General features: G+C 39.7%; 1 long non-coding RNA gene across 1 annotated transcript; it reads left to right on the forward strand.

The window, feature by feature from the left end:
- The first annotated feature begins 1,318 nt into the window (after window positions 1–1,318).
- On the forward strand, window positions 1,319–9,060 carry LOC133548943 (uncharacterized). The gene is made up of 2 exons (XR_009806005.1): window positions 1,319–1,724; window positions 5,375–9,060. It is a non-coding gene; the product is annotated as an uncharacterized LOC133548943 (long non-coding RNA).
- The last annotated feature ends 269 nt before the right edge of the window (window positions 9,061–9,329 follow it).

Raw genomic sequence — 9,329 nt, forward strand, 5'->3', positions numbered from 1 at the left:
GAAATGGAGGTTATTTAAACAGCCGTTGTTTTCGGTCACATGATAATATTAGCATGCTAATTGTTGACTGACATTGTCCAAGAATTGTTTGAGAATTTTGAAATTATTGGGAAATAAAAGAAAAATGGTCGCAGACGTATTGTATTTTGAACTTTAAAAGAAATGTGTGTATTGAAATACAAAATGTAATAATAAAAATTCAGTGTTTGAATGAGTGCTTTGCTGACCTCTAGCGTCAAAACTACACTATGACATCTCAGGGCCTTCAATTGATCGCAACTGGATTGTTTTTGGACAAAACATGAGACGATAACAACTCGGCTCCACTAATTTAGACTTTGATCATAATTGTCAGGTTCAAACACTGATGACATCTATTAAACGAGACAAGAAGCAAGGAATTTAACAGAGACAAAATTCAATTGTGCTCAATTTGAGGAGAAACGTGTCTGATTGATTGATACTTTTATTAGTAGATTGCACAGTACAGTACATATTCTGTACAATTGACCACTAAATGGTAACACCCCAATAAGTTTTTCAACTTGTTTAAGTCGGGGTCCACCTTCATCAACTCATGGTGTTGACCGGTAAACTCTTAAGATTGTACGTCACCTCTTTTTATTTGGATTTTCCTTGTTTACATAACAGCTGTTTCTAAAGAAATGGAGGTTATTTAAACAGCTGTTGTTTTCGGTCACATGATAATATTAGCATGCTAATTGTTGACTGACATTGTCCAAGAATTGTTTGAGAATTTTGGAACTTTTGGAAAATAAAAGAAAAATGGTCGCAGACGTATTGTATTTTGAACTTTAAAAGAAATGTGTGTATTAAAATACAAAATGTAATAATAAAAATTCAGTGTTTGAATGAGTGCTTTGCTGACTTCTAGCGTCAAAACTACACTATGACATCTCAATCCCTTCAATTGATCGCAACTGGACTGTTTTTGGTTTGTCTTGGAAGTCATTTCCTAGCACGAACTGATGAAGTTGATGAGAGGCGAAAAGTCTTCCAAGACGAACTAAAAACAGTCAAGTTGCGATCGACTGAAGGCGCCGAGATGCCAAGGACCCGGATGACCGACAACATTCATGATATCGGGCGGGGCTTACGTTTGACTGACAGTCCTGCAGACCAATCACCGCGCCCTTCCCGCTAAACTGACTCCACTGGACGAGTGACCCGGATGACCGACAACTTCCATAGACAAAAAGTCAACGTGTGAGCACTTCCGGGGTGGGGCTTACGTTTGAGTGACAGCCCTGCGGACCAATCACCGCGCCCTTCCCGCTAAACGGACTCCACTGGACGAGTGACCCGGATGACCGACAACATCCATAGACATCAAGTCAACGTGTGAGCACTTCCGGGGTGGGGCTTACGTTTGACTGACAGCCCTGCGGACCAATCACCGCGCCCTTCCCGCCAAACTGGCTCCACTGTAGAAGTGACAATGGCGTAGCAGAGGAGCGGCAGGGGACGCCTTTTGTTCCCGGACTCCCTTTGCCGCTTTCCTCTTCTGCGGGGAAGCTCTGTGTTTCATTCCTCGACGGGGTTTAGTCGTGTGACGAGACAGGAAGCGAAGAAAGCGGACGGTGTGACCGTGGAAGAAGAAGAAGTCCTTCAGCCATTGTTTAGCAGTGTGTGCTAACATCTTCCTCATCCTCATCCTCCTCTGCAGCATCCTTCTTCTGCATCATCATCATCATCACTTTCAGGTAAGTCACTTTTATAAACCATCTACTTCATTATTGTGCTGACATGCTCATTGTAGTGACGTCTGTCCACCCTGCAGTACATTGATCTGCCGCCAATCAATGATGACAAGCAGCCAAATACTGATCAGTGATCAATGACTTGATTTTCTTCATTCTTTCTTATAAAGCAAAGAAACTTAATAGCACTCTCATAATAGAAATGTAAAGACGATATATATTATTAGGAAAATACAGTAGGATGTAAAATACAGATTGATAATAGAAGTAGAGTGCGGCCCACACAACATTTTTAAACATACTGTTACAAAACAGCCCATTAAATGTGGAATAAAAGAGTGTACCGGTGAAATGTAACGAGAAAATGTTGCAGTATTGACACTAGGGCGATAAGGCCTTTTTTGAATACTTCGATATTTTTAGGCCATATCGCGATACACGATATATATGTGGATATTTTGCCTTAGCCTTGAATGAAGACTTGATACATATAATGACAGCAGTATGATGATTCTATGTGTCTACATTCAAACATTCTTCTTCATACTGCGTCAATTAGATTCGATTAACTTAGATTAGATAGTACTTTATTTATTCCTTCAGGAAAGTTCCTTCAGGAAAATTAAAATTTTCAGCACAATCCCATTCAAAATCAGACAAACATTACAGGGAGACAGAACAGGATCGCTGACGGGTCTGCCGGCTTCCAGCGCCCTTTACAAAAAAGGTAAGATACAGGTAAACAAGTGGGGGGGGGATGGTAGAAAAAAAATCGGTCTAAGCGGCGTGGCGCAGTGGGAGAGTGGCCGTGCGCAACCCGAGGGGCCCTGGTTCAAATCCCACCTAGTACCAACCTCGTCACGTCCGTTGTGTCCTGAGCAAGACACTTCACCCTTGCTCCTGATGGGTGCTGGTTAGCGCCTTGCATGGCAGCTCCCTCCATCAGTGTGTGAATGTGTGTGTGAATGGGTAAATGTGAAAGTAGTGTCAAAGCGCTTTGAGTACCTTGAAGGTAGAAAAGCGCTATACAAGTACAACCCATTTATCATTTAAGCCTGGGCCCTGGAGAGGGGGTCCAGACTGAGGTCAAGGGAAAAAGAAAACTCATAGCCATAGTACACATCCCACATGTAAGAGGGAGACATCAAAGAACACAAAGGACATTAAAGACATTAAAGCAGCAGATACAAGCAGACACTTCTACATACAGCTATGAATAAAAAGTAAAATAAACATATCCACTGTGGTGGCCTCTGCGGTGTTCCACGCCATCGTCCGCTGGGGTGGAGGGAGCATGGCTAGAGACAGGAGCAGACCCAACAAGGCAACCAAGAGAGCCCACTCCACTCTCGGCCAGTGTCCAGTCCGCATGGATGAGCAAGGAGACTGAGGTGTCCGACACCTGCTCACCCAGCCAAGACAGCATGAAGCCTCTCCGTCCCGGCGCTCAGTGCTGGCTCCGCAGTCCTGTCCCCTCATCCGCATCTCCTCCAGTCCCTCCAAACCGACTCCGGTGTGGCAGACACCCTGCAGCTGGTCTCCATGGCCAAAAGGCTCCCGGGAGGCAGATCCAGAAGTCCACAAAAAAAGCACCACAGAGGTCACGAAAGTGCCACCTCTTGTCACACAGTCCCAGAGAGTCCTGGACCAAAAGGCAAGAAAACATAATAATACATGAAAACAAGAGGGAAACACAAAAGGATGACACAAGAGCACAGAGCTCCTGCCTACAGTGCCCACTACAGCAGCACCATCTTGTCTAATATATGCTACTTTTAAACTTTCATGCAGAGAAGGAAATCACAACAAAGTCAATTGACCAAAACTGTATTTATTAAACACTTATTAGCAGGTGACTTTTCAAATGATGCTACATGTTAGCAGTAATGCTACTTCTGGTAGCAACACTTGTGCCCCACACTTGACAAATTAAAGTTGTCTATTCGACATATTCCCACTTGAAGCCGAACCACCGCCAGACGATGGACCCCCTGCTGTTTTTCTTGGGAATTATTTCTTCCTTCATTTGTTACCAGATTGGCACCTTCTTTCTCTCGTATTACCACTAGCATCACAGCTAACGTTAGCCATGCTACTACCTCTCTGCTCCGCGAGGGCGTGTACGTATGTGATGTATGACAAGACAGTATGTGATGTATGTAAGAAGGTGCGCTTGCTGTCTGTGAGAAGGAGAGACAAGAAAGAGTGATAAAAGCCTGTAATGTAATGCCCGCAGCTAAAAGCAACTGCGTAAGAACATATACTCCAATATCACCATATAGTCATTTTCTATATCGCACAGAGACAAATCGCATATATCGATATATCGCCCAGCCCTATATGTATGTATGTGTGTGTATATATATGTATATATATTAGGGGTGTAACGGTACACAAAAATTTCGGTTCGGTACATACCTCGGTTTACACATCACGGTCCGGTTCATTTTCGGTACAGTAAGAAAACAACCAAATATACATTTTTGGGTTATTTATTTACCAAATTTGTAAACAAAGGCTTTATCCTTTTAACATTGGGGACACTTTAATAATCCTGCCCACGTTAAACTGCCCCAAGTTGTTGCTTTTATTGAATAAAATGACAAAAACTTTCTTCTACATAAAAAAAGTGCAACATTAAACAGTTTCAAGTCAACTCATCATGCTTGATTTATTACAGCATTTGGGAAGCCTGTAGTTCACTTTTATTATGTAAATGTTATATTTTTTCCAACATGTGATAGCAGGGACCCTGCTATTCAAAACTAGGTTGCTACATTACTAATGATTCATGTAACTATAGCTGAAAAATAGTACAATTGCAATAGGAGAGACTATTCATCCCTGATACCTATGGAGTTCATGTTAGTTCATGTGAAATAACAGACAGAGAGGGCTTTGCTGCCCCTAACACACACACACAGCAAAATGAGCTAACGTTACGCTAAAAGCTAATTAGCCTTCACATCACCTCAAGCCAGAACTGTGAGCGAGCTGAGCTGCAGTTTAAGTTTCCAGTGATGTTTGTAATAGTTGTGACTGGGAAGTGTTTATTATAATTTGGGGAGTGTACGATGTCCGCTGCTAAACACATATCTGCTCGACAATGAAGCATTTACAACATGCGTTCTGAATACGCACTGCTGATTGGCTTTGTATGTAACCAATCAGATGGCTGTGTGGGCGGGACAATGCTGGGTGTTCACTGCTCAGACAGAGGCAGAAAGCAGAGCAGCTTGTTAAGACTTTAGGATACAAACTCGTTCGATACACCCTCGTACCAAACTGAAACCCCCGTACCGAAACGGTTCAATACAAATACACGTACCGTTACACCCCTAATATATATATATATATATATATATACTGTATATGTTTGTGTATATATATTTATTTAGTACATATATATGTATATATTTTGAATGTTTTATCAAACACATTTTCTATTGATATGGATTACGTGTCAATATACACTGATATGATTTTATCGGGCCAGTCCTACTTCGGGGCTGTGAAATTTGAAGAAAAATGCCATCCTTTGAGGGTGATGTGATAGTAAATAATTGAAAAGCACTGCATTCAAGTAACTGAGTACAATTTTGGCAACTCTACCCACTTGTGATAATAATATTAAAATGTAAATGTTTTTCCAGGATGGACGCCCGATCCAGACTGGACGGACTCCACTGGGACCGCCGCTGCCTCGCCGGTCTGTGGTGAACTGTGAACATGACCTCCATGGGGAGGTCAGGGCCTGAGGGAGGGGGGTTTCTTCAGCCCCCCTCCAGAGTGAGGATGTCGGGTCCAACATAGTTTGTTTTATTTCAATCGTTTTTCCTGTAAAGACACAAAATGCTGTAGCGACTCATCATCAACATCAGTGCTGCCTCCCAGCCAACATGATGCTAAGCAGCAGAAACACAATTAATGATCTCTGGGCATCTGCTGTGATTTTTTTTGTTGTCATCTTCTTTGCTAGAACCGGAATTAGTCTCCTGGTTTGGTGGTCTTTTGACATCCACACCCCGTCTCATGATGCTGAGCCAGGCCGCCTTTTCCTGATTTGAAAAAGGTACTTTTGTATGAGAAGCGATGCGGGATGTGTGCAATATTCAATCTAAACTGTCATGTTGTTGAGCAAGCTGTATATTGTGTAAACGAGTGACACGTTGTTTGACAAAGCAACAAAATCACCAACGTCTTCCATTAAAGATTTGTATAGTCTCACATTAGAGCTCATTGCAGGCCCTCTAGAACGTAGTCAGCATGCATGGATTTATGCTTCCTGGCCAGTAGTGAGCACAAACAACACTTTTGGACTTTTTAGGGATGTTTTCAAACTTAAAATCAACCTATTTTTTATCCAAATGGGTCTGGAATTATTTAGTTTCAGCTCACACGGTCCCACAAAAAAAACCCCCAGTGTACCTTAATGCATCACAGTAAGCCATGTGACGTTTTCTTTTCCTATTGGCTCATTAACGGCAAGAATGACATCACTATCATAAACAGGAAGAAGGCACGTCGTTAACGCAGCAAACACGTCCTTTATTGATAACTTCAACAAACATAAGAATGTACCAGCAGACCAAAGTATTTACAGTAAGTAGCCGAGCATTTAATTAAAAAGGACGTCACCGAGAAATTGTTGTCTTTCACACACCAGAAAGATGAAGTGACATTACCATGAATTGATGAAGGTGGACCCCGACTTAAACAAGTTGAAGAACTTAATCGGGTGTTACTGCTGAAAATTGTACTTTTCCTGAAGGAACTCTCCTGACAGAATAAATAAAGTACTATCTATCTATCTACTGTGAACTGTGCAATCTGCTAATACAAGTTTCAATCAATCAATCAATCAAAACGTAAACGACATCCGTGCTGTTTTTTTGATGAGTCAGGCGGTCGGTTTGCTTCCATTCCTCTTTTTAGTGTGTTAGAGGTTTATTCCTCAACAACTATATCCTTATCTATACAATTATGCTTAACAGTGTTATAATCATTCAAGTTGTAAAAAAACAAATAGTTTTTGCAGTTTCATTTACTACTCAGACCTTCTTCCTGTTTGTCGTAGGTCACGTGATGTTGTTCTTTTTGCGAAGGAACGTCGCATATTTACCTTATTTGTAACTTCACTATTAATAAACTAGAGTATTTGGTTAAACCAGGAGTGTCCAAAGTGCAGCCCGGGGGCCATTTGTGGCCCGCAGCTAATCCTTTACCGGCCCGCCACACATTCTGGAAAAATTGCAAAATTGATAGTATTGCAAAAATTTTAAAAAACATTAAAAAAAGTGAAATGAGGTGAAATCTAATGAGAAAAAGTGGCAATGTTGACACAAAGCTGCCATGCAGGCAGTTTTTTTTGTTCCTTTTGTCTTTATTTTATTTTCTTTCCATTGCTCAAAAAAAAAGACAAAAAAATCTGTTATAATGAATTATTACTTAAAAATTATCACTTTAAAAAATATTGCAATGTTGTGTGGTTGCCATATAAAAACATCAGTTTGACAAAAGAGCATAAAACAAACAAAATAATAGTTCAAACTTAAAATTGACAGATATATTAGAAGTTGATCTTGAAATTTAAGTGTTAAAAGAAAAAAACAAATAAAAATGCATCACTTTATGAGTGGGGAACCTTTCGGATCTCAAATATATTTAGTAGGATTTTATTGAACTTTTCACTGTGATTACTCATAAATATGAAATAATTAAAATCAATGGTGTCCTGCATTATTGATCTTTGAGGGCTTTAATTGCTAAATAAAGGAACTCTCCTGAAGAAATCAATAAAGTACTATCTATCTATCTAAATACTGCATATTTCAGTTTTACTATAAAAAACAAAATTGTCTTTGACAAAAAAGGCATAAAACCTTATTTGTTTTACTTTATATCAACCTCAAGTTGATATAGAGATTTACTGTCAGCATTAAATTAAAAAAATTATAATAATTTAACTTATTTTTAACATTTTAATGACTGAGACCCTCTATGCTCCCCAAAATCCATATATTTTGTTATGGTTCGAAAATGAAAAATATCAAAATGGCCCCCGCATGTTTACATTTTTTCCGTGTGCGGCCCTCTGTGGAAAAAGTTTGGACACCCCTGGGTTAAACCATTCATTCTTCTTTTCTAAGGGGTTAATGCCGCGGGATTATTTACCCGATTCTGCTTAACAGTTCAAATAATTGTTTCGAGGTGTCAAAAAGCCAAATGGTCTTCCTGTTTACTTCATGACGTCGACCAATGGGAGAAGAGAGCGATGTCACATGGCTCGGTCGGAGAGAATTGTCGTCATTTATTACGTCAACAGAGCCGAAATACATTGTCGATTTATTTCATGTAAAATAACATTTAATTATTCAATTAATAATTGATTAAATGTTTATTATTGTCACATAATTGATACACAGGTAATCATTTAATTTAGTCTCATTTGAGCAAAATATACCCATTTTTAAGTGTGAAAGCATCCCATAAATATTTGCCCCTAAAAAAAAAAAGGTATAATCTAAATGTGATATGAGAATATAATTAAAATAACTGATGCATGTTTAATAATTAGTGTATTTAAAGAAGGTTCTATTCCAAAAAGTATTTTAATTGCAGCAATATTCATTCACTAGAATTTAAAAAAGTATAATTCCCCCCTCCTGGTGGCATCGTGTTGTGTAAAACAAGCCCACTGTTTTGCAAACAAATCCATCAAATTGTACAGGATTAGGCTTGTAGAAGTACTAATAATGCATGAGTATAGTGTTGTACTCCCTCTTGTAGCTCCATATAATCACATCTTTATCCCTGTAGATAAATGTTTGTTTTACTTTAGTTGTTACAAAACATGTCCCATCATTCCAGAAAGAAGCACTTTTATATGTACTGCCTTGCACTCTCTTTTAAAATAAGGCTTTGAAGGACTTTTGAAGGGGTTTTTTTGCGAGTAGGCACATAGTAGCAGTAATATGAAGTTAATAAAACAAACATATGCATGGGTTAGCAGACATGATTGTAATGCATGCAATAATACAACTTTGTCACGTGAATGAGGATGCGTGTTTGTAAACGTAGCAGGCATGTTGTAGCTTTTCTTCCTCTCCCAAAAAGGCGCACAAAAAAAGTGTCGACAAAATGAAGATGAGGATATTGTCGACTGACTCTGTAAAAGTGAAAAAAAACTATGCACTCCAGAATGATGTGAGGGGGCATGCTTGTAGCAACGTTAGCATCTTGAAGGGGTTTTCTACAAACAAATGAAGACTCTGTATTAGAAACGCAGCAATAATAACTATCATGTAATAATAAAAATGCAGCATGGTGCCAACAACAAGTCCTGGTGGATTTTTTTAGAAAGCAGCTTTATTTTATTTTATTTTGTCCATTCTTAACATGTACAAGACACATAACTGAAATGACATTTTCGGCACAGTCCTGCTAAGAGCAGACATACGTTACAGCGGGACAAGACTTAGTGTTGCTCGGTTGGTAGAGTGGCTGTGCCAGCAACTTGAGGGTTGCAGGTTCGATTCCCGCTTGTGCCATCCTAGTCACTGCCGTTGTGTCCTTGGGCAAGACACTTTACCCACCTGCTCCCAGTGC

The sequence above is a fragment of the Nerophis ophidion genome, linkage group LG03 (assembly GCF_033978795.1).
Source record: "Nerophis ophidion isolate RoL-2023_Sa linkage group LG03, RoL_Noph_v1.0, whole genome shotgun sequence".
NCBI classification, from domain to species: Eukaryota; Metazoa; Chordata; class Actinopteri; order Syngnathiformes; family Syngnathidae; genus Nerophis; species Nerophis ophidion.